Genomic DNA, 27,176 nt, shown 5'->3' with positions numbered 1-27,176 from the left:
TACACTTTCAGATTCCTATCAGCCACATTGTTCGTTCAAATTTGTCACATTCCCCAAAATTTTCTAAGTGTTAAAGAATGTTATGGTGAAAATTTTCTCTACTCAAAAGTACTTATCATTCAACTATGGAAAATTCTTAAATTATAGTCCAAACATCCAATAGATTTAAACAATAAGAAATTTTTGGTATTATTCTTCACTTTTAGTAGACCTGATAATTGTAAGACGCAATATTTAACTATTGCATTCCAACCCATTTTTGCATGCTTAAATATTTAAAGAACTAAATCTTTACAAAAAATAATCATGAAAAGGAATCTTTGGACAAATAAGGTAATTTTGTTTAAAATAGGATGAGATTTGTTGGGATAGGGTCCCCTAGGGTCAAGTTTTGGTACTTACTTTTTGTACAAATGTAAAGTCTCCGTGATTTGAGGAAGTTTTGAGACCCGCCCATTTTTCGCGGACCATGGTATTGTAAAAGGAAAGAATATATATAGAAGGGTCATAGCGAGTCTAGAAGATAAGTAATAACTAGAAAATCATTATTTTGGGCAAGTAAGCGAAGACAGGAAAGTTTGTTTCCTGTACTTAGGCGAAGGGGAAGGCTCCTGCAGCTAAGTACATAGGGAAAAATAGTTTGTACTTGAAAGAATACACCTAATAAAGACAATTTTGATCCATTAATTGTGCATCTGTGTATCTATTTCACTTCTGCAGTTTTTTGTATTTTCACTCTGTATTGTAAATTATATGAATAAATTCTTATCTTATGCGCGAAAGTGGTAGATCAATAAGATTTGTTGATGTTATGAATGTTTAAATACCTTCCTGAAGATATAGATGTTATTTAGATGAATTACTATAATTTACTGTTTCAGAATGGTTAGGGTTCGCGAAGGCATATCTAAGCCCTAGAAGCACAGGAACCCATCACACAAACCTCTGGATCCAGAAACCTCATTCTGTCATCCCCTAATACTGCTTCGGGTGAGACTGTAGCCTACGCTACGTGGGTTGTTGCTGAAAGGGCCAACAATTTATGGTTTTATTGGTTGGCGCCACTAACTTTGAACCTAGGTTAGGGCCCATCAAGCCAACAAATGGTTCCATTGCCGGGACCAAAATCTATCTAAGGAATGTGTGATAAGTGGTTCCCCACTAAGAAAGAAATTGAAAAGTGGATAGATTGGAAACTCCATGCATTTGTAGCTCAAGAGAACAAGAATATACACATGTCTAAGGAAGAGTGGTTGAATAGATACCTATTTATAGATGAACACGAGATATTCTTTTGTTCTTTCCCCTGCGAATTTCACGAGTGGCTGTCCAAATTGGCGGATAACCAAGGTACACGGAAGCTTGACGTCCCTATAGTGTGGACCCAAAACTAGCGAAGCACTTGGAGGCTTCAGAAGAAAAAAAAATCGTGCAGGTTGTCAACCACTGGATCGATAGTATTCTGGGAGGATTCATTACTAAATTTGCTATTGATACATCCAATAGTTATAGTGAAGCAAAGCACAGGTTTTTCAGGGGACCAAGAGGTAAGTACCTGAAATCCTTGAAGACATGGATTAAGATGTTATTGTGTGAAAATAAGGTTATGCCTTTAAATTGATGTTCGGGACTACGCGAAGTGGGAGAGAATTCAGAAGGAACGTAGATTTAGGCTCTGAATATAGTCCACTATTAAGATTGTAGGTTTTAACCCCGTATAGAAATTACCTGCATACGAATTCTAAAACACATAAAATAAAAAATGCGAGAGCATAACGCATAAAACACATATACACAGAGATTTTCCCTTGGATCCCAAAATCGGGACTACTAGCTTGATTTTTCATTATGTTCCTTTTAATGTTACAATACATATTTATACATGCCGAAGCATCCAATACCATGGACCGAAAACCATCACGTCCAAAAACATGTGCGAAAATCATCCACAAAACCATTGGTAGGTACGCCTAACCTAACATAGGGTCCAAAACCAAAATTTTCCAGGGCGCTGCCCCGAACCCCATAGAGTGGGGTTACCTGCACCCCTCAAACCCCCTGTGAGCCCCCCGCTACACAATTGGTGCAACGAAGGGGGGGCTCCGCCCCCCCTCTAACCCCCCGGTTAACTACATGCTCTAGTCGTGGAAAGAATATAACACAACCCAACAAGGATCATCTGATAGTGACGAAGAAGGTAATATTACGAGGACATTGTGAAGTGCACTGTAGATTGTAAGCCAAGGGTTCATAGGGATACCTCACCCATCCACTCCACCTCCACCTCCACCCCACACACCTATGCCTTTTCCTCCACCTCCACCTCCACCCCACACACCTATGCCTTTGCCTCCACCTCCACCTCCATCATTTAACATTGAAAACATGTTGAAGATGCATGAATTTAAGGGTCTGGGGATTGAAGACCCTGAGGAATTTTGGTTCATTACAGATGCTACATGGAAGGTACAACAGATTATTGATGACAATATGAAGAAAGCGTAACTAGTCACAACATTACAGGACAACACTGAGTTGGTATATCAAGTTTTTCTCAGGTAAATGCAACGCGACTATGTTGGAGACACAATAAGCACTGAACAATGAATTTAAAAAACCCAAATCGCAAGCCTAATTGGTAACAAAATTTAAAGAGATTCAACTGAGGGTGAACAAGTTTGCATGGGACTTTGATCAAAGACTGAATTGTTCGATTCAACAGGCTAACATGGTAATCACAGATGATCAACATATAGATTGGTACATTTCTTCGCTCCTGCCTCACATGAGATTACCACTATCGCAACAAAAAATAGGAACGCATTTGAAGCCTTGGAGATTTCCATGAGATTGGAGGCTTCACCTATGTAGGATACAAACCTGGGTGTACAACATATTCAGTCATAACTAGCCAGACTGCACATGGAGTTACAGAGTCTTAATAAGGGAAAGGAAGCCCAGCCCAAGGTGCACATAGAAGTTTGGTGCTTGAAGTGTAAATGCCATGGTCATGATAAGGACCATTGTCCAGTCTACCAAAATATTTGGGAAACACGTGACTGATAATTGTCATCTGCTGCAGAAGTTTGTGCAAACTCCACAAAATTTGTTCTACGCATTATGTAAATCGGTCAGGCATGATGACCGCAACTGCCAGAACTAAGAATTGATGATGGAGCGGACCCCTACGTATAGGATTCATGCAGAAAATTGGCCTTAGGATTAGGGCGTAGGTGCAACGTGCAAAGGGTTCCAAGGTCGAGGAAGAGGACACAGAGGAGGATTTGGAAGGGGTTGCAGATAGGTTATTTGTTACAATTGTGGAGAGATAGGTCATTTTGCACGCGATTGTCAGAATTCGACGCACCCTTCCTGTCAGTATTACCGACAGTTCGACCATGTCATAGAAGATTGCCTAGTACTTATAGTAAAGATGCAGGAAAAGAAAGCTCAAATACCTATGAAGAATATCGAAATGACGAGATCGAAGCCTCGTGAGGAGGAACCTAGCATCAATATCGTGACATGAAGTGGTATATCCATAGGAGAAGAGAAGGGAAAGCAGCGAGAGGCTGAAGGATGGGTATGCAAGGCTACTGAGAAGGAAGTTGGATTCAATCTAAGCCGTGCAAAGGAAATTTTTATGGAAGCTAAAAAGAGCTTCACAGAAGCCTCTACATCAGGAATTCAAGATAAGTTTGGTGGAAACAATAGTGCACAAGATGTAGACCCTTCATTGTTAGCAACATTTTTGAAGACTCGTATGAAGCTCCCACGAGATAGAAGGGCATTAGAAGGGATACAATATCTCATTGATAGTTGTAAAGGTAAGATTAAACCTTCTCCAGAATAGCACGCAGTACGCAAGGTGGGAAAAAGCAAGAAGCGGACAGGTCGCGAGATGCAACTAACTGCACAAATTGGGGAGTATGAGATGGACCAGGTAATTCTCGATCTAGGATATGATGCGAATGTTCTACTAAATAAAACATGGGAAATAATGGGAAGGCCTGCACTGCAATGGTTTCCTATCCAGCTATGCATGGTGAACCAACAAAAGATCATTCTTATGGGGTGCCTATATGGGGTCACAGTAGATATTGAAGGAGAAAGTGCCCTAGCTAACTTTGAAGTGATTAAGATAGTTGATGATAGTAATCATTACCCTGCACTACTAGGCATTGATTAGGCCTTTGATATGGATGCAATTATTAATCTCAAAAAGTGCATAATGATGTTCGAAAGAAAGGAGCTCCGAGTCATTGTTCCATTGGATCCAACTGAAGGTGCACAATATACTGAACTGGTCTGCAATTATGAGGAGGAGGACGATCTTGATCATATTTATAAGATCACTGCGCATGATGAGGACTGGATCAACCCTACAGTGGATGGAAATATTTCCTGGGATAGGGATAGTTCCTGCACTTCAGATCTGATGAAGAGCTTGAGCACTAGTAGAACCAATTACACAAAGTCTCCTCACTACGCTGTAACATGTTGATGAAATCGATCTGGTGCATATCCATTGAGGTAAGGAATTAACCTTATTATGATGGTTTAGAAGATGTTAATTTATTTTTGGACAAATTCAAGAGGGATATGCCAGAAGAGAATCCATTCCAAGCACTAGATTTGGGTGCTTCACGCTATGCCTACCCGGTGGAGGGGTACGCATAAGAAAAACTTCGCCAATTGGAAAGGATACAGGCGAATGATGAAGCTAAGGTTTGGGTATGCTAATACCTATATGACGGAGAAATACAGAGGAAAGGAGGATCCGCACGAACATTTTGTGTGATGGACTAAAGCATGGGGAGAGGAACAACAATCGAAATGGGTTCACATCTTTTGTCACACTTTGGATACCATTCTAGTGAACTGGTCTCTGGAAACTAAGTTGTGACATGGGACGACAGAATGGGATGTCCTGAAGGAAAGTTTCCTGTTGATATTCAACTTTGAAGATGGATTTGAGTGTATTGATGAGGCGCTCCAAGAAATCAAAGCTGCAATATTTAAAATACCTGAGGAACCAGTAGCATGGGTTCAGCCAGATTGGAATACCCAGCTATGCCATGTGCTGGAATGTTATAATGTAACTACAGAAGAAGGTGAAGACGACCCTAAAAACATCAATATTCCTGAGTCCGAAGGACAACGCGAGGTCGAGGGACCCAAAGAAACAATCCCTGACATATCAAAGCCTTTAAAGACTAAGTAGGTAAATATTGGATCGAACGCGCAACCGAAGTTTGCTAAGATAGGTGACTATTGGGATGAAGATACGGTTGATAACATCGTAGAAATGTTGCGTGAGTATCATAACTTGTTTCCCACCAAGTTTTCTAATCTAAAGGGGATAGTATGGGATTTGGGCGCCATGAAAATTACTTTGAAGCCAGACGCGAAGCCTATAAAGAACCACCCCTACCGAATAAATCCTAAATATAAGGAAAATATGCGCAAGGAGTTCGCTAGATGCCGGAAGATAGGATCATTGAACCTGTGGAGGAACCAGACTGGGTAAGTCCCATCATAGAGTTGAAATATGGCAACAAGAATATTCCAATTTAATTTGTCCTTAAATTAAATTGTGAATTAAAATCAAATTTAGTCTTAACAACTACTTGGAAATAATTAATTAATTTATTTTAAATTAATTAGTTGGAGAAATTCAAGTTAGAAGTCTTTCTGAAGTCATGCAAGAGTTATCCCTTAAATTAAGGAGATAAGATTAAGTTATAATTGAGTTGTAATTAGTTAACTCAATTTACTGAGTTAAGTCCAGTTAAATTAGTTCCAAACTGTTTGAGGAACTAATAGTGAGTTAACAGTCAGTTGATGCATTAATACACTCAACTAGTGCTACTCCAGTTAACTAAATATTCCCTCATCAGAAACTCATGCATGTCTATTCTGAGAAAGACCCAGTTGAGATTAATGTTCAAGGACAGTGTACTATCAGTTGCATGTGTTTTCTCATGGAGAAAACTCATGCATGCATTCAAGGATTCATCCTTGAGGATTGCAGAGTTTTGAAGGCTTGGTTTTCCACTTGGTAAGAGGAAAATAATCCACAAGGAACATCACAAGGAAATAGGAGCTTGGAGGGCAGAGAGGAAGGCAGGAGAGAAGCCAAGATTGCCTGTGAGCATTTGTGAGGATTGTACTGAGAGCTGGCTAGCTGTGAGAGCTAAGGCTTTGTATAATTCCTATGCATTTCCACCATGTATGATAATACAATAGTGTGGGGTTTTTAGCTCAGGCTTTCCCCAAAGTATTTTCATGTGTATTGTGCCATTGATTCTTCTTCTTCTGGTTATATTGTTCAGCTCAATCTTTAAGCTTCCCCAAATTGATAGTAGAAGTAGGTTATAATATTCTACTTTGATTTATATTTCATTATCGGGTTAACCCATCACAGATTTTCTACATGGTATCAAAGTTGTGAACACTATACTGAGAAGAGAATTCGAAGTTTGAAGTTCGAGGTTGCAGGTGCAAATCAAATTCATATCATACTTCAAGGTTGGCCAATGGCGTTCTATGGCTTGAGACTCGAGTATGCCTTGGAAGGTAGCTCGAATTACATAACATGGAAAGATAGAATGGAGGTTGTATTAGAATACAATGGCTTGAAGGAATTCATTGATCAAGAAATCCCAAAGCCAACTTCAACTAATGCATAAGAGTTGGCTGAGTGGAAGAAGTGTGTGGCAAAGGCAAGATGGATCATCCTTGAGGGAGTTCGAGACCATATTGTCTCGAGTCTCCATGGGAAGTATACTCCATTTTCAATGTGGAAGACATTGAAGGACCTCTACAAGAACAATAGCGACCAGAGGAAATTGGCGCTCAAGGATAAGCTTCGAAGAAACAAGATGGAGAAGGGCGATACTATTTCCACATATCTAAACAAGCTCACCACCTACAGAGATGAGCTTGGCAATGTGGGAATAACTACTTCCGATGATGATATGGTAAACCTCGCTCTCCTTGGCCTTCCAAAGAGTTGGAATAGCTACCAAGACTTTGTGAGTGGAAGGGAGAAACTGCCGGATTGGGAACAACTATGGTTAGATCTTATGTAGGAGGAGATCAAGAGGAGCACACGAGATGGTTATTCATCCAAGAATGATGATGAAGAAAATCTGGCCTTAGCAAGTAAGGCAAGGAAAGGGAAGGGGAAGGCTTCCCATTTCAAATCGAATCCTTCTCATGGAGGGAAGAAGGGTGACATGTCTAAGGTAAGATGCTTTAATTATCACAAGATGGGACATTATACGACTAATTTCCCATCGAAGAATTCCAAGAAGGGATCCTCGGAAGGATTGAAAGGTGAGGAATTAGCCTCTTAGTTCGAAATGGACTTTACCCTCATCACATGCATGGTGTGATTGATGATGGGTTGTGTCTAGTATCTTGACAGTGGAGCCTCATTCTACATGACCGGTGATAAAAATTTATTCGGTGCCTTGGAGGAGAAAGACCTCAAGATGCACATAGAGATGGGTGACGATAGAAGGTATAGTGTTTTAGTAGTGGGCACAGTTTCTTTTCAAAGGGAGCATGGAGCTCCTCTCACCTTGACAGATGTAATGTATGTGCCTGGACTGAAGAAGAACTTGGTATCGGTCATGATGTTGGGGGACAAAGGCTACAATGTTGTCTCCAGTAAAGGAAAGGCATTCCTAAGACACATAGCCACGGGTCAGACTAAGAGGATAGGGATTTAGGTGAATAATCTCTATAAACTAGAGGTATATGATTGTGTAGCATTGAGTACAAAAGAAAAATTGGTGCAAAGCCAAGACATTGGCAAGTTGTGGCACAGGCAGTTGGGCCATTTGCATCATGGGGCTTTGAAGATAATGCAACAGATGTATATAAGACTTCCCAAAGGTAAACTTGAGCAAGTTGACACATGCAAAGGTTGTACCTTGGGAAAGTGCACCAAGTCTTCCTTTCATGATTGAGACAGTCAAGCAGAGGCTATCTTAGAGCAATTTCATACTGATTTGTGTGGACCATTCTCGACAGCATCCAAAACGAAGAAAAGGTATTATGTGATTTTCATTGATGACTATTCTCGTAAATGATGGATTTATTTCTTGTAGAAGAAGGACCAAACCTTCACAAAGTTTTGTGAGTTCAAAGCTTTGGTTGAGAAAGAGTTAGGGAAGAAGATCAAGGCCTTGAGAAGCGACAACAGTGGAGAATATGTCTCTCAAGAGTTTAAGGACTTCTGTGTAGCAGAAGGAATTAAACAAGAGTTGACAACACCTCATAACCTACAGTAGAATGGGGTGGACGAGAGGAAGAACAAAACTATTGTAGGGTCAGCACGGGAAATGCTGCATGACCAAGGCCTACCACTTCACTTGTGGGCTTAGGCATGCAACACAATGGTCTATTTGTAGAATAGAAGCCCGCATCGCATACTTGGGATGAAGACACCAGAGGAAGATTTCTCTCATAAGAAACCAGATGTGGGTCACTTCAGGATCTTTGGCTCATCATTATATTGCCATGTGATAAAGGATGCATCGAAAAATCTTGAGACGACAATAGAGTTGGGGATATTTGTGGGGTACATTGATACACCTCACAACTATCGGGTGTACTTGCCTACCAGTTGGAGGACAATGTTTCGCAGAGATCTCAAATTTGATGAGTAGAAGGCCATGTGAGTTTCCTTGAGAGGGAGCTCCAACCATAGGCTGTGGAGGAATTGTTGGTTCCTAAGGAGGAGGAGCCTTAGACTGATGTGGAGCAGCCACATGTAGAGGTTCCAGGAGTGGAGACATCCACTCAAGCAGAGTCTTCCAGAGATGAACAAAAGCACACAAAAGAAGCTGACAGATTGTTGGAGGATGTGAGAGAGAATGTGGGAGCACCATCTTCTCAGCACAGACAGAGGAGGTCACCTGAGAGGTACACTAGATACATGGCCCTTGTTGGGGAATGTGTTGAGACCAAGCCATCTTCATTTGAGGAAGCAATGCAACAACCAATTTGGGTTGATGCCATGGTGGAGAAGTATGACTCCATAGTTTTTGAAAGTGTTTGGGATGTGGTTCCGAGACCGGAGAACAAGTCAGTTGTGAGTTCCCATTGGCTTTACAAGGTAAATCAAACTGTTGATGGTAGTTTGGAGAAGCATAAGGCAAGATTTGTTGCCCATGTCTTTTCACAGGTCGACCTCGATCACGTTGCTGCAGTATATATTTCGATAGAGGAGTAAGATGTTGACATTTTGACAAAGGCATTGTCAAAGTGTAAATTTGAGTTCCATAGAGACAGGATCGGGGTGGCAGATAATCCCTTTCTTGTTGAGAGGGAGTGTTGAAATATGGAAACAAGAATATTCCAATTTAATTTGTCCTTGAATTATATTGTGAATTAAAATTGAATTTAGTCTTAACAACTACTTGGAAATAATTAATTAATTTATTTTAAATTAATTAGTTGGAAAAATTCAAGTTAGAAGTCTTTCTAAAGTCATGCAAGAGTTATCCCTTAAATTAAGGAGATAAGATTGAGTTATATTTGAGTTGTAATTAGCTAAATCAGTTTACTGAGTTAAGTCCAATTAAATTAGTTCCAAATTGTTTGAGGAACTAATAGTGAGTTAACGGTCATTTGATGCATTAATGCACTCAAATAGTGCTACTCCAGTTAACTGAATATTCCCTCATCAGAAACTCATGCATGTCTATTTTGAGAAAGACCTAGTTGAGATTAATGTTCAAGGATAGTGTACTATCAGTTGCATGTGTTTTCTCATGGAGAAAACTCATGCATGCAGTCAAGGATTCATCCTTGAGGATTGCACAATTTTTAAGGCTTGGTTTTCCACTTGGTAAGAGGCAAATCATCCACAAGGAAAAACACAAGAAATAGGAGCTTGGAGGGCAGAGAGGAAGGCTGGAGAGAAGCCAAGATTTCTTATGAGCATCTATGAGGATTGTACTAAGATATGGCTAGCTGTGAGAGCTAAGGCTTTGTATAATTTCTATGTATTTCCACCATGTATGGTAATACAATAGTGTGGGGTTTTTAGCTGAGGCTTTCCCCAAAGTATTTTCATGTGTATTATGTCATTGATTCTTCTTCTTCTGGTTATATTGTTCAGCTTGATCTTAAGCTTCCGTAAATTTATAGTAGAAGTAGGTTATAGTATTCTACTTTGTTTTATTTTTGATTATCGGTTTAACCTATCACATATTTTCTACAGGTAGTCCAAGAAAAGAAGCAATACGTCTACCTGAGGAAGTTGAATGATGCATACATCCACAACCCATTCCCAATGCCATTTACAGATGAAGTGCTGGAGAATGTTGGAGGGTAGGAAGCCTACTCGTTCACTAATGGGTTCTCGGGGGTACCATCAAATAAAGATCGCACAGGAGGATCAGAGCAAGACCACCTTCACAACAGAATGGGTTGCTTTCAATATACGGTAATGCCTTTTGGCTTGAAGAATGCGCCTGTGATCTTTTCAAGAGTAGTAATTATGGCTTTTAAGGAATTTATCCACAAATTTTTAGAAGTCTACTTTGATGATTGGACCGTGTTTGGGTTGGTCAAGCGCCATGTTGCTAGTTTGCGCCTCATGTTGGATACCTGTCGAAGACATCAGATTTCCCTTAACCTGAAAAAGTGTATCTTTTGCATACCATATGGAATATTGCTGGGTCATGTGGTTTGCAAGCAGGGCTTGATGGTAGACCCTGCTAAGATAGTTGTTATTGTTAACTTAGGAGCCCCAAAAAATGTAAAACAATTTCATGCAACGTTGGGCCATAGAGGGTATTATAGGAAGTATATCAAGGCCTACAGACAAATAACTGCACCAATGGAGAAGCTATTGAAGAAGGATGCAACATTTTGCTGGGACAAATATTGCCAGAACAATTTAGACTTTTTGAAGGAAAAAATGGTCACCACGCCCATGTTCATGTGAATGCATCCTATATTGTGCTAGGTGCAGTGCTGACCCAACGAGGCGAAGGATACCTTGATCATCCTATAGCATTTGCGAGTAGGAAATTGTCCAAGGAAAAGAAGAACTACTTGACTACAGAGCGTGAAGGAGTAGCGATGGTGTATGCGCTACAGAAATTCCAACACTATCTGTTAGGTGCACACTTCAAAACATATACAGATCATTATACTCTAAAATACCTAGTCAATAATCTTGTGTTGGGGGGGAAGATTTGCATATGGTTGTTGCTATTCCAGGAATATGATTTTGAGGTGATCATGAAGATAGGATTCCTAAATGTTGGTCCTGATTACCTATCCAGGATTGAGACTGATGATGAGCCTACGAGTTTGGAAGAAGGATTATGTGACACACAACTCTTTGTTGTTCATGTTGTAGACGATCACTTTTCCGATATAATTCAAGTTTTGTCTACAGGAACAACCCCAGAAGGATATTCAACACAACAGAAGAAGGAATTGGTGGTCTGCATGACTGACTACTCTGTGATTGCTAGACACTTGTAAAAAATGGGCTCTGATCAGATACTGTGCAGGAATGTCCCAGAGTACGAATGACCAAGCATCCTTGCAGAAGCACATGCAGGAGTAGCGAGAGGACATTATGAAGGCAGAGTGATTGCGCAAAAGATCCTATGGGCATGACTTTGGTGGCCAACGATACATAAGGAATCAAAGGTGTATTGTAGGGCATGTGATGCTTGTCAAAGGACGGGGATACCATCACGACGGGATGAGTTTCCATTAAATCTGCAAATAACCTTGCAGGTGTTCGATAAGTGGGCGATCGACTTTGTGGGTCCAATTCAGCCACTAGGGAAAAAGACTGGGGCACGATACATCATTACAACAAATGAATACTTGACATGATGGGCAGAGGCACAACAGGTAAAAGACTGTAGCGCGACTACTACTGCAAAGTTCATCTTTGAGTTTATTTTGTCCAAGTTTGGATTTCATAAGATCTTGATGAGTGATAGGGGCACACACTTCCTAAATGAAACAAGTGTTGTGATGCTTGAGGAATTCCAGGTATATGATCAGAAGAGTACACCATATCACCCTCAAGCTAATGGTATGGTAGAAGCCTTCAACAAAAACTTGGAGAGTGCAATGACCAAGGTTTGCAACCTAAAGCGAAATGACTGGGATGTGTGCATAGCAGCAGTCCTTTAGGCATATAGGACCACTTGTAAAAAGTTGACAAACCAAATCCCTTTCCAACTAGTATATGGGCTAAAGGTTGTAATGCCCATCGGATACATTGTGCTAAGTCTGTGGATTGCAACATTGATAGATATGGTTGAACATGATACTATGGAGGAGTGTCTCACGCAACTGGTATAATTGGAAGAAGATCGTTTTCCAACAATATTTCATCAATAGGTGCAAAAGGATCATGAAAACACATGGCATGATCACCATATAAAGCATTGCGCCTTCCAAGCTAACAATTTGGTATTGGTATACGACAACAAATTTACAAAATTCCCGGGGAATTTTCAAATGCACTGGCTAGGACCTTATGTCGTCAAAGACATTACAGATGGTGGCACAGTTCAGCTCGCGAAGCTGGACGGGGAATTGTTTCTAGGAAAAGTCAATGGCAGTATATTGAAGCTATACAAGGGTGATCCCACCCCTAAGCAATGACTATATGATGGTGGGATAGTCTTAGTACTCTAGGCCCAAAAGTGGGAAAGACGAAGCAAGAGGGCTGCGCGATGTATGGAAGTAAGGTGCAGAGGTGAGTTGTGCCACAAGGATGGGTGCCACGCAGCTTGGCTGACAAATGACCATTGGGATCACTGTAGATGATTGGACGACAAAATTTTTGTTGAAAGGTGCGAGGAATATGCATTTATGTCACATATCTTTGGAAATATTCCGCCAAAGATGCATTAATGATTGAAAATTGGAGGGAACGGTTGGATTTCGAATTCAAAATCATCTATAAATATGGCCTGCTACCCAACATTCTAACATGTTTCTTCCAGAGAGTTGATGTTGAGCTGTTTCGCCTTGTTTTGTCCCAAGAGCTGAACTGTATTTCTGAGCCAAATTGGGAGGAGCTCTTTTCATGACCAAGGTTGGATGATGTACTTGACTTTCTTCGAGAACATTTTGTGGCCAGAATGACTGTAACTCCCCCTGATATGGAAGTGGCGCCATCTGTTCTTGTAGGATTTTTTACTACAGTGCTTAGGTCTCCCTGACCTAAGCCTTCTGTATTGCAACCTTCTACGTCTAAGACAACCAATAAGAAGCAGAGAAACCTCAATAGGTCCCGGTGAGGAAGTGGCTGTGGAAAAATCCCACGGAAGTTCGCCAGAAATGGAAGATGGATCAGTGACAAAAACCGACCAAGCCGAGGGATTTGAGTGAAGAAGAACTACGTGAAGGCATCGAGGAGATTGATGCTGAGGAGGGTGAACCAATGACTCAGCTACAACAGTATATCCCACTGTGCAAGGCCACACCTAAAGTGCCTAAAGACCCCAACAATGTAAAATTCATGGTGACTACATGTTAAAATTAGAAACTAGGGCCAAACTTCATGTGGGTCATCTTATTCATGGCTGATAATATGTTCATTAGATTCCTCTTGTCGATAGGTGTAGGATTGATCTAAAGATCATCCGATTTCGATAAGTATTCATGGAGATATGAATTTATTTTTATTATGGAATTATTATCAAGCCGACCTACAACTCATGTAGGCTTAAAAGCCCAACAGTCGCATCTATTCAAACATCAATAGTTGTGTATAAATACAGGAGGAATTTTCCTCATTTTCACTCACTCATCTCATCACATCTCTCTCTCTCTCTACTGCGTAGAAAAGAGTCTCTTCTCGACTGCGCAGAAAAGGGTCTCTCTCTCACACATGTGAAGTCAAAAGCTGTTGAAACTGAAGCTGCAACTGCAGATCCAAACTTTGAACAGCGTGGACCATCAAATATCCTCTTCTGATCTACACTGTAGGTTCATCTGAACCTCCTCTAAAGGCTGCAAATTTGGTGGTGGAATCAAGTCGATCCGATGGATGGTTTGTGAGATATTGACTGCCCTAGTTTGAAGGAAGCTACTGAAACTGAAGCTGCAACTGCAGAAGTGAAGTTTGACTTGTGTGGACCAGAAGATCTCCTCTTCTGATCTATGTTGTAGGTTCATTTGAACCTCCTCTAAAGTCTACAAATTTTGGTGGTGGAATCAAGTCGATCCAACAGACAGTTTGTGAGATATCGACTGCCCTAGTTTGAAGGACGCTGTTGAAACTGAAGCTGCAATTGCAAAAGTGAAGTTTGACCTACGTGGACCAGAAGATCTCCTCATCTGAAATGTGTTGTAGGTTCATCTGATCCTCCTCTGAAGGCTACAACTTTTGGTGGTGGGATCAAGTTGATCCGACGGTCGGTTTGTGAGATATCGACTGCCCTAGTTTTGATGATGAAGTCGCTAATGTTGATGCTGCTGATCTAGGGTTTGTTACTGCTGATATAAATCAGATTTATCTGTCTGCTGAATTATTGAAGATAAAATAAGATTTGATCAAAGGGTTTCCCCACACATTGTGGGGTTTGTCCCTGGCTAACCGCCACAACTTGTGTCCCTTGTCTTGGCTTGTAATCTGTCGATCGTTTAATGTTCTATCTGCACTTTACTTTATGTACATGTGATTGCTAATCTATGGAATATAATAAGAAAAAGAAGTAAATTGTTATAAGCATAGAACATATCATAACTTAACATGGTATCAGAGCTGAGGTGAAGACAAAGCCCGAGCAAGAGAAAGAGCAATCACCGAATAGAAGACTAGCAAGGCTATCCTAAAAGATCTATGGGGTCCTCAACACTCTTTCTTGACGAAGATAAGCTTCGTGAGAAAGCTGACTATCACGAACGGAAGATGTCTATCGATCTAACCCTAGAAGATCAAGGAGTGCTATACCATGTAAGAGGCAATATTGTTGAGCGTCCATCAAATGCATCTGTCGTTGCCTGGAACAAATGGAAAAACGAAGAATTCAAAACAAAGAAGATCATCTGGGACTTTATTGGCAAGCACTTGGTGGCCTACATCTCTGAATTGGACACCTCTAAGGAAATCTACGACTGGTGAGTATATTTAAAGTTAATGATGCAAATCAAGTTTTGTTTCTTAGAAATAAACTGAGGGAAATCAAGAAGGGTAAAGATGAGAGTATGCAAGCATACTTCTTAAGAATCACCGAGATCAAGAATGATCTCCTATCTATTGGGGAGACTATTACTGACAAAGAAATGGCACTCACAACTCTTGGAGGATTACCATCCAAATGGTACGTATTCAGGATTACTCTTCTGAACAATAATGTAATTCCTGGTTTCGAGGAATTAATGGCTAGATGCATTCAAGAAGAAACAAGGGTAGAAGAGCAAGAAATGCCCTTAGCTAAAGGTCCTCCTGCTGCCTTTTCTTCTCATGCTAAGAAAAGAAATAATTCCGGGACTAAATCAAAAGGAAAGGCTGGACCTAAGGGTGGAAGAAAAGGATTATGTTACATCTGCGATAAAGCATGTCACTATGCAAGGGATTGCCCTAATAGAAAGGTCTCACACTAGGACAATGATCAAAATCCCTCTAATGGCAATCATAGGAATTACAAATTCAATAGCAAAGGTAAGAGGAGAGTTGGGAATCAAGGAAGAGGACAACCATTTAAGAAGGCTAGAAATTCCAGGATGTATTAAATGCACCTGACCTCCAAAAGAACCTGGTGTCCATCTCGGCAATGGAAGTCAAAGGCTATAAGGTAACCTTCAGTGATGGCAAGGTATGTATATGGGAAAATAATGTTAAATATGCCTTTACTCTTGGGTTTTGTGTTGATTCATTATATTAGGTCGATGAAAGTTAGCTAGATGTCATGTCTTATGACACATCTCTTCAGTCCGAACTTTGGCATTGGAGGATTGCCCACCTTCATTACAAAGATCTACCCGATGTAAGACATATGGTAACAGGGATGCCCGAATTCCGAGTAGAAAAAGAAGGTGTATGTTCGGGATGTGCCGAAGGAAAGCTCAAAAGGGGACCATTCCCCTCAAGCCTAAGCAAGACCTCTGATATATTACAGTTGGTTCACTCAGGCATACCTGAGGTTGGCATTAAGAGGGAGACTACTACACCACATACTCCAGAGCAGAATGGTGTGGCACCGTATGATTGTGGAAGTTGTCTCTATGGGTAGATGATGTAACAATGCTTGATGTGGAAGAACCGATGGATCCTATTTATCCACCTGAGCCTTCCTCTTCCAAGAAGAGGCCTTCATGGCTTAGGGGGATACTTGATGATGCTGAATGATCCAGGTGGATATTGGTGGCCACCTGCCAAGTCCACCTGGACCCCCACCATTGTCTTTCTCAGCATTTTCAGTTTCCTCAATTGTAGCACAACTTACTATTTTTAGCAGTTTTTCGGGTCCTGAACTTCCGGAGCCGTTTTGAGGCCCTAAATGACGTTTTTTGGGGAATCCGGGGGCAACATGGGTACTAATGTTGCCCATTCCAACAATGATAGTGCTCGGATAGATCTTTCTAACGAGCTATTGTATGCATCAAACGGAGATCATATGCCAAAGTTACGACCCCGGGAAGTTGATGTACCAATTTACCCCAAACGGGGCCCACAGTTTGGCGTTTCATCTCCTAGGGTTAGGTTTTGGAATGTTAAGGGTTTTCCATTGTTTTTCAACAATAAATAGGCCTTCGAGCCTCATTGTAACACAGTTCAGAGGCATGTAGCCATCACATCTCTTCTCAGAGATAAGCTACCATCGCCCTAGCTGGTTTATTTCCATTTCTGTTTGTAAGCATATTTCAATATTTTCCATTAATTAAATGAAGTATTATTTCCGCTGCATCTTTGTGTATATGGTTATCTCTGTAATTTGTTGCGTTCCTGTTTAAATCCGGATCACTGAAAGACATGCTGCACCTCGAGGAACCTTCCGTGAAAGTAAGAAACCCAACAGGTATCAGGGATACCTGACCATCATGAGCACGATCATACAAAATGAGCCTTCATCATTCTCAGATGCCATCAAGAATCAAGTATGGAAGGATGTTATGACCAAAGAATATGAGTCTATTATGGAGCATGATGTCTGGGAAGTAGTTCCTAGACACCAGGACAAGACAATTGTTACTTCAAAATGGCTTTACAAGATAAATCATGCAGTAGATGGAAGTATGGAAAAGTATAAGGCTCATTTTGTTGCTCGTGGTTTCTCCCAGAAGGAAGGTATAGACTATGATGTGATATTTGCACCTGTTTCCAGATATACGACCATCTGCTTGATCATAGCCCTTGTGGCTTCACAAGGATGGAACCTACATCAGATGGATGTCAATACCACGTTCTTGTGCAGCTCGATCAAAGAAGAGGTCTATGTGGAGCAACCCAAAGTATTTGAGATTTATGATTGAAAATCTCATGTATGCAGGTTGAAGATGGCTCTCTATGGGCTAAAGCAAGCACCCCGAGCATGATATGAGAGGATCGATAGCTACTTGATGAAGCCGGGATTCACTAGGAGCGAACTCGATCCTAACCTTTATTTTAAGGTTGAAGATGACAAGCCTCTCATACTAGTGTTCTATGTGGATGACCTCTTTCTAATAGGTGGATACCCTCTCATTCACAAATGTAAGAGGGAGTTGGCTTCTGAATTTGAAATGAAGAACCAAGGACTTGAAATGCGGCAGAAGCCAAGGGAAATTTTCCTATCTCAAGGAAAATATGTGGTGAATATTATGAAAAGATTTGGTATGGTGGACTACAAGCCTATGACTACCTCGAGGATCTAAACTTTCAAGAGTTATATGGTAGTGATGTTGGACCAGATTTGGGAAATGCCTCTGAGTTTCAAAAACTCATTCGCGTTGATGTTCTTCGTGAACCTCCGTTCGAACATATGGTTTGCAATTAGCATTGTGAGCTCATATTTGGTTGAGCCTCACTAGATTGGTGCCAAGAATATTCTGAGATGTCTTCAGGACACAATCTCTCGTGGATTGAGATACACTTCTGGAAATATGAAACTGCATGATTGTTCGAATGCTGATTAGGCAGGTAGTGTGGAGGATCATTGGAGAACTTTTAGTGTTGTTTCTCTTTGGATTCTGCTTCGATATAATGGATGAGAATGAAGCAGAAGTCGGTTGCCATAAGCACCACCAAGACTAGATACATATCTATGAGTATGATCTTGTATGAAGCTGCTTGGTTGGGGAAGCTCTTCAGTGAGCTTTTTGAACACATACCACTGTGATTCTCTGTAACAACCAGAGGTGGGATTCGATTATTGAGGAATCTCGTATTCGTCGATTTCTCCAGTAGATAGACATCATCTGGGATATGGTAAGTCAATCAGCAAGGAGGCTCCATCACATTAAGATGATGTACAGGTCGATACACCTTGTCAAATCCCTGAGGAAAGATCTAATCTATGATTTTCCCAAACGACTTGGAGTCGTCAAGAAACCCTTGTAAAAGGGTCTTGCATGTTGCATACATTGAGCTCGGGGAGCTCTGAGGGATTTCGGTTCTTAATGGAGCAACATACGACCATAGGGTGACTCACCCTCCCCTGGTGGTGCGCACTAGAACAAGATGATTTGCTCTCCTGTGGGACAAGATGATTCGCTCTCCTGTGGAATAGGATGATTCGCTCTCCTATGTAGCAGGATGATTAGTTCTCCTGTGAGGCCTGGATTGATGTGTTCTCCATGGCGATTGTAGCAAGATTGATGTGTTCTCCTGTGAGGCCTGGATTGATGTGTTCTCCGTGGCGATTGTAGCAGGATTGATGTGTTCTCCTGTGAAGATAGGATTGATTAAGTTCTCCTGTCGAGACATCCTACCCATGCATTCTGGGACTCATGGGAAGTACCTCTCATTTGATCAATGAGCAGGGAAAGGAAGTTAAGGACCATAGTAGTACCGATGGATGCATCGTTGTATCTACTGTACTCCCTACGCTAGGATGACCTCCATTGATCTAGGATCAATGATACTGGTCTGGGACCAGTGGTAGGAGTGGTACATTCTATGACACTGACTTCAGGTCGGTTGTTACTGGTCTGGTACCAGTGGTACGCACTCTGAGACTGACTTTGAGTCGGTGGAGGATGTTACTGGTCTGGGACCAGTGGTAGGAGTTGTACTCACTATGACACTGACTTCGGGTTGGTTGAGATTGGTCTGGGACCAGTGGTACATACTCTGAGACTGAATTTGAGTCAGTATGATACATCCTCGATCATTTCTTCTTCTTAATAATTTGGACAAAAGCAGAGCAGAACAGAACAAAGCAGAGCACAACATAACAGAAAAAGCCATATAGATCAGTATATGGCAGAATAAGACAAAGTATAATAGGCAGAATAGAGAAGAGCAAGGCAAGGGTCAAGTTGTACAGGGTAGTGCATTTGATGGATGAATAGTAGCGACCGACAGACAGATTGCAGATGAAGTTATCCCTAGTTGAGAGGGAGTGTTAAAATTGGCAACTAGGGCCAAACTTCATGTGGGCCATCTTATTCATGGCTGATAATATGATCATTAGATTCCTCTCATTTAGAGGTGTATGATTGATCTAAAGATCATCCGATTCCGATAAGTATTCATGGAGATATGAATTTATTTTGATTATAGAATTATTGTCAGGCTGACCTACAACTCATGTAGGCTCAGAAGCCCAACATTCGCATCTATTCAAACATCAACAGTTGTGTATGAATATAGGAGGACTTTTCCTCATTTGCACTCACTCATCTCATCACATCTCTCTCTCTCTCTACTGTGCAGAAAAGAGTCTCTTCTCTATTGCACAGAAAAGGGTCTTTCTCTCACACATGTGAAGTTGGGAGCTGCTGAAACTGAAGCTGCAACTACAGATCCCAACTTTGACCAGCGTGGACCGTTAAACCTCCTCTTCTGATCTGTGCTATAGGTTCACCATTCATCTGAGCCTCCTCTGAACGCTGCAACTTTTTGTGGTGGAATCAAGTCGATCCGATGGACGGTTTGTGAGATATCGACTGCCCTAGTTTGAAGGAAGCTGCAACTGCAAAAGTGAAGTTTGACCTGCATGGACCAAAAGATATCCTCTTCTGATTTGCGCTGTAGGTTCATCTGAACTTCCTCTGAAGGCTGCAACTTTTGGTGGTGGAATCAAGTCGATCCGACGGACGTTTGCGAGATATCGACTACCTTAGTTTGAAGGAAGCTGCTGAAACTGAAGCTACAACTACAGAATTAAAGTTTGACCTACATGGACCAAAATATATCCTCATCTTAACTGTGTTGTAGGTTCATCTGAACCTCCTCTGAAGGCTGCAACTTTTGGTGGTGGAATCAAGCCGATCCGATGGTCGGTTTGTGAGATATCGACTGCCTTAGTTTTGATGATGAAGTCGCTAATGCTGATGCTGCTGATCTAGGGTTTGCTATTGCTGATATAAATTAGATTTATCTCTCTACCAAATTATTGAAGATAAAATAAGATTTGATCAAAGGGTTTCCCCACACATTGTGGGGTTTGTCCCTGGCTGGCCGCCACATCTTGTGTCTCTTGCCTTGGCTTGTTTTCTGTTGATCGTTTAATGTTCTATCTGCACTTTACTTTATGTGCATGTGATTGCTAATCTGTGGAATATAATAAGAAAAAGAAGTAAATTGTTATAGGCATAGAACATATCATAACTTAACACTACACCACTCTTTCCGGATAAGGTGGTATTTGAGGACGCGTTGTCGGCCCGCATAACGACCCTAAAAATGGAGTACTGGGACTTAGGGGATCACGAGAAGTTCCCTCAGTTGGCCCCAACCAAATACCTATCCAAGGTATATTATGAAGCATCAGAGGTTACATGGTTGGAGCCGATGAAGTGGGTCGCTAGTTTTGGGGCCGCGGGGCTCCTAAATAGGCTCTGGGTGCCACATTTCAGTTGCACCAAAATAAACACTATATGTGTGCAAAAATTGACCACAATAGTGCACAGTGGGTGTCTCTGGCTAGGGGAACCCACCCTAATCACAGACATGTTGATCCACCAAATCACCTTGCTACCATACCAAGGCATGGATCTGACAGAGGCATTTGGAGGAAGAACGCAAGAGAAGAAACTCGCAGACTAGATGAAGAGCGAGTTTGGGCTCATAAAGAAGTCGCGCAGATATTCTATCTGCTCTATCACGGATCCCGTGGTGCAGTTTACCATGTATATATTGGCGTGCAAAATCATGCGTAAGTGCCGCAGAGACAAAGTTCCGATGCCAGTCATCTCTTTGGTTGCGCAATGTGCCAAGGGAGTCCAGTCTAACTGGGCTCAATACTTGTGCAACAAATTTTTGGAGAACTGTCGGGAGGACCCAGAAGAGGGCAAGGCGTTTCATTACGCTTGGTTTCTATTGCTGATCGCATTGGTGGCATGGAAGATTCCAGAGGACAATCAGTTTCCTCCTCAAGAGACGGACCTTCCGGAGGCAGCGAAGTTCACTTCGCTCTACGCTACCAAGGACCCTGCACGAGTCACAGAGGAAAAAATATTCTAGGTCCTATTTGAGATGGATCTGCGGATGGTGATTAGCCAAAGGCCAAGGATGTCACCCACATTATATGCCCAGTATGATCCCCTCGCTGATTTAAAAGCGGAATTCCACAACTTGCATGTTTGCGCAAGGAGGGATCCCAAGAAGACATGGTACAAGCTACCTTATTTGGTGGTTGAGGAAGATGTAAAAGAGATTGTGGCCAAATGGCTAACCCAACCAGATGCGGGCGCAAGTACAAGAAAGGTTTCGAAGGATACCACCATGCAGATGACAACAACAGAGAAGCGGAAGGCATCCCGGTAGAAAGATGCGCAGTGGAAAGAGGCTGCTACTAGAGAAAAGGAAGCAACAGAAAAAGCACGAGTAACCCGCACAATGACAATTTTGCAAACCACCATTGATGTTGACGAGTCTGATACAAATTGAACACTAGATCGAGAAGAAACAAAAGAGGAAGAAGGAGGGGGCACAGAGCAGGGAACCCCCTTTGTGGTAAAGAAGCAACAAAATTAGACATCCATGGGGCCACGGAAGAAACAGAAGTCTGACTTCTCAGCTGGGGCGACCCCTTTAGTCCTCATTAGGGGGCCTTAGATGAAATCAGTGATGTGGTTCATGACATGACCTCAAAAATTTGGGGCCACTTCGAGGAACAATACCAGCAGGCGCTGGGAAAGGTTCAGCAAGACCTGCGTGAGTTGTGGGTCCAAACAGGTCGAGTACAAACGAGCGGGGTGAAAACGAGCTTGAATTAAGTGAGCGTGTCAGTTTTGGATACAAACAAGACTTTGGATCTCTGTATAGTTTAGCTACCAGATGGAGCCATATGTGCTGAGATAGAAGAAGCAACGACCCAACTACTGCATATTAAAAATCTGGGCCTAAACCTCATGACACTCCCTATCCAGACCCTGCATGAGCTTCACCAAAGGTTCTCCGATGAGTTGCGAATTAGGGAGCAATGCGCGTTGTTGGTTACCAGTGAAGTAAAACAAACAACCAATATATTTTTGCAGAAAAGGCGCAGGCACTCAAGGAAAAGGAGGAAATCGCCATGCGAACTCATCAATTAGAGGAAACCATTACACAAGTTTGCAATGAGCTGCTAGAACTCAACATTTCGGCTGAAGCAGATTCCATGGAGAAGATCCAAAAGCTGGATGTGGTAGTAAAAGTGTCAAAGGACGAAATCGACTGACTCCAATTTGAATTGCAGTTACACATATCATATATGTAACTGAAGCTACAACCTACGACTCCTCGAGAGGTATAGGAGCAGTGCAGAGATGCTATCAAGGAGGTTATGGCCAATTTAGAAAACGCAGTCAAGGGCTATGCCAAGCTGTTCATGCAGGGTATGGAGTAATGGACTTTACTGGAGGAGGACTTGACTCTGCAGAAGATTGGTCCGGATATCAAGGAAAAAAAGAGGTAGCTCGACGAGATCTAGTCGACTACACTAACATTGGCGCCAGTACAATGGTTCACGAGGCTGCAAGAAGGAAAGCTGCTGCAAAATGAGATTGATGAGCTGTGCCGCAAGGAAGAAATTCTTGTTGCCCGAACAAAGCCTTGGACAGAGGAGGCCAGCCAACTGACTCTCTTAGTCTAGAGCAAACTTAAGAGCATGCAAGAGACTTAGAGGACCATGGGCGTCACGGTGGATGGACCAACTAACGAAAAATTGGCTGAGGAAGTGCAATAGGTTGCTACTGAGGGAACAACCAATCTGCAAGTTTTGAAGTTGGAGTTCTACAAACTCCAAGCTAAGATTGAAGCACCAACCGAGTGACTCGAGGACGAGTCACGAAATTGTGTTGGGGGCTTGTTGGGATAAGGTCCCCTGGGGTCAAGTTTTGGTTCTTACTTTTTGTACAAATGTAAAATTTCCAGGATTTGAGGAAGGAGAACGCAAAGATAATAAGAGTCAAAAGGGGCTTTAGTCCCTTAAGTTGTGAGGAGATAAGAAGTTTTGAGACCCGCCCACGGTTTGCAGACTACGATATTTTAAAATCAAAGAATATATATAGAAGGGTCATATGGAGTCTATAAGATAAGTAATAACTAGAAAATCATTGTTTTTGGCAAGTAAGCTAAGGCAGGAACGTCTGTTTCCTGTAATTAGGCGAAGGGGAAGGCTCCTGCAGCTGAGTGCGTGGAGACCTTGGTAAGTTCGTAGGCTGAGTGTGCCGGCCCCTGCAGCTGAGTGCGCAAGGAAAAAGAGTTTGTACTTGAAAGATTACATCTAGTAAAGACAATTTTGATCCATTAATTGTGCATCTATGTATCTATTTTCACTTCTACAATTTTCAGTATTTCGCTCTATATTGCAAATTATATGAATAAATGCTTATCTTATGCGCGAAAGTGGTAGATCAGTAAGATTTGTTGATGTTATGAATGTTTAAAGACCTTTGTGAAGATATAGATGTTGTTTAGATGAATTACTGTAATTTACTTTTTTAGAAGGGTTAGGGTTCATGAAGATAGAGCTAAGCCCTATAAGCCGCAGGAACCCATCACACAGACCTCTGGATGCAGAAACCTGGTTCTGTCATCCCCAAATATTGCTTCGGGTGAGACTGCAGCCTGTGCTACGTGTGTTGTTTCTGGAAGGGCAAACATTTTAGGGTTTTGTTGGTTGGCGCAGCTAACTTTGAACCTAGGTCAGGGCCCATCAAGCCAACAAGTTTAAGTTTAAAATTCCAACAAAGAGGACATCACCGGTTTCATTAAAACCTTTCCAGATCACTCGATTCTCATACTAAAATACTCATCAAGGATTCAGGAAATGATATAAATGTTGAATGGGTTTGGATGAATGGAAGGGGATTGCTTGATTTATGTCCAGAATTATCTTTACACAATAGCTTTAATTTAGTCATGGATACTTAGGATTGTCTTCTCTTTAGGATAGAACAAAACGTTAGGTCCTCCAGTCACTTCAACAACCACCACTCCATCCACAGGGCTTTCCATGTGTCACCCTCGTTCTCTACATCATTGGGTACTATATTACTCACCACTTGCAGCTATGGCTAGACTCCCTTCCAATAGATTGGTCTAGTTCTTTTTGTTCACATCTGTAGAGATATCGACACCAAGAGTTCTCTTGGATGTAGTTGTCTCAATTACGACACTACTAAAAATGTTAACAGGGCTTTAGATTAATTTAATTTCACACCTCTTCAAGTAATGTACTCACATTGACCTTAACATCCGCACGAGTGACTTAGCAAACACATTTATTAACAAGTGTGATATGCAATGTTGTTGCTTAGTACCTGCCTATTATGCGTAATTGATAACAAAACTTATTATGCCTAGGATAAAAATACTACTACTACTATGCAAAAAAATGTCTATATTTATAGTGATTTTTTAACCTACTTTTAAAAGTATATTTCTATCCTTTTACATCTAACATAAGGCACTAACTGAGATTTTTAAATGACACTAGCTTCCATGGTTTAGCATGGTTTGTGATATACTCGAGACACAAATTTAAGATATAGGTTTTGGTGATCACAAAGATACATAGAACAAATCCTATGTTATACGACAACTAACATACTATAGTAATTATGAGTTATAATGACACTAACTTCCATGAGGAAGCATGTTTTATGATATGTTTGAGATACAAATCAAAGTTATAATTTTGGTGACCATATGGACACATAGAAATAATCATTTCTTATAATTATTTGAAAAGACAAAAATAATAAAATAAAATACAACTTAAATGCTAAAAGTAAATTAATTAAAAAGACAAAAATAATAAAATACTTTTTATTAAAAATTATATTACTTTTAATATAAACAACAACAACAACAATTATTATTATTATTATTTTTAAATTGTTATTAACATTACACTAATACTATAAAGATTTAGTATTCTATTTAAATAAAAAAGAAAATGAGAAAACAATACCTATTAATAAATTATTCTAAATTTGATTCTTTCAATAAAATATTATGTTGTTATTAATATCACCACTAAATGTGCATTGTGAATAATTTCATATATATATATATATAAAATACACTATGATTTATATAATTTAAATTACACCTTTTTATTTTATTAATTAATATATTAATAATAATAATTATAATACAATAACTATATCTATTTTTATTAATTAATATATTAACTTTTGAGTACAAATCTTTATAATATATATTAATTACTATATTAACTTTAGAGTACAAATCTTTTTTATAATAAATATTATTTGAAAATATAGATTAAAACCCATCCAAAAATAAAAACATATACTTAAAAAAGGCTTTGTTACAATCTAATTCCGTGTATATATATATATATATATATATATATATATATATATATATATATATATAGATATAAGAATTCAAACGACAATGATTTATGTGACATTAATCAGGGCACAATCAACTTTAATGCTCCACAATTGTAATATAAAAAAAACATTATAAAATAATATTAAATAAAAAAGTAAGTACAAAAATAAAAATATTTTTTTAAAGAATAGATGGTACACTATAATAATTATAGTACATATGTCATGTCATTATAGTACATATTGATATAATAAGGGTTGTACGTACATATGCCATTTTTATATATTTTTCTCAAATTTATATTTTTTTATATATATTTTTTGTTTGACAGTTAAAAAACAAGGCCGTATAGCTAGCTGTTCCCGTAACTTAATTTAAATAAAATATTTTAATGTCATGATGTGTTGTAAGAAGTACTCCCAATAATAATAAAATTGTAAAATGAGCTATATGAATATTTGTTTAACTTTTTTTCTTTATTGATTTTTTAAATGTAATTAAGCATTTTATGGTAGGTAAGAGTTATATATATATATATGACATTGAAGAGACAACCAGAAAAGTTTTTATATTTATTTATTTAACATTAAATGATGACATTTTTATTATTATATAATATTCATGTTATAAGGTGAAAATTATTCTTATTAAACTTATGTTGAGTAAGATACTTATGGGATATTAACTTAGTAAGCATGATGTGGCATTGTGTTTGACTAGAGTTAAATGACATCTTAGTTAACTATGATTAAGATGCAAAGATTTTGTCTTTATTTGTAAGTTTCGGTGGTAGTATTATATGGGCTATATGGGCTAATGGTTGCAATGTCAAACTCATTGTTGTCAAACAATTTACTGATATTTGTTGATCCTGCTTGATAAAATCTAATGAAATCTACCTATGTTCAGAACCTTTGATACAAATTGATTTACCATTTATTATCTTCCTTTGAATCGACAAATGGTACACTTTAGTCTAAATTAAAATATTTTTTTTTGTAAGTTCAACAATAATGAGGCTACATCATGGTCATGTCCAAGAATAACAATTGAATAGGGTGGGGAATTGAATGAGTGACTTAACATCTAGGAGTGCCCTATGCACCCAATTACTATCTATCCAAGAACCCTTGGACAACTAAATTAAAATATGGAGTTGTTTTACATTTTATTTATTGATTTTAATTGAGATTTATTTACTTCAATCATATATTTATGAAATGAAAAA

Source organism: Pinus tabuliformis, chromosome 2_1 (genome assembly GCF_031772625.1).
Source record: "Pinus tabuliformis cultivar Carrire ecotype Pingquan chromosome 2_1, CPIR1, whole genome shotgun sequence".
NCBI classification, from domain to species: domain Eukaryota; kingdom Viridiplantae; phylum Streptophyta; class Pinopsida; order Pinales; family Pinaceae; genus Pinus; species Pinus tabuliformis.
The sequence above is the reverse complement of the archived record's forward strand: the minus strand, read 5'-3'. Positions refer to the sequence as shown.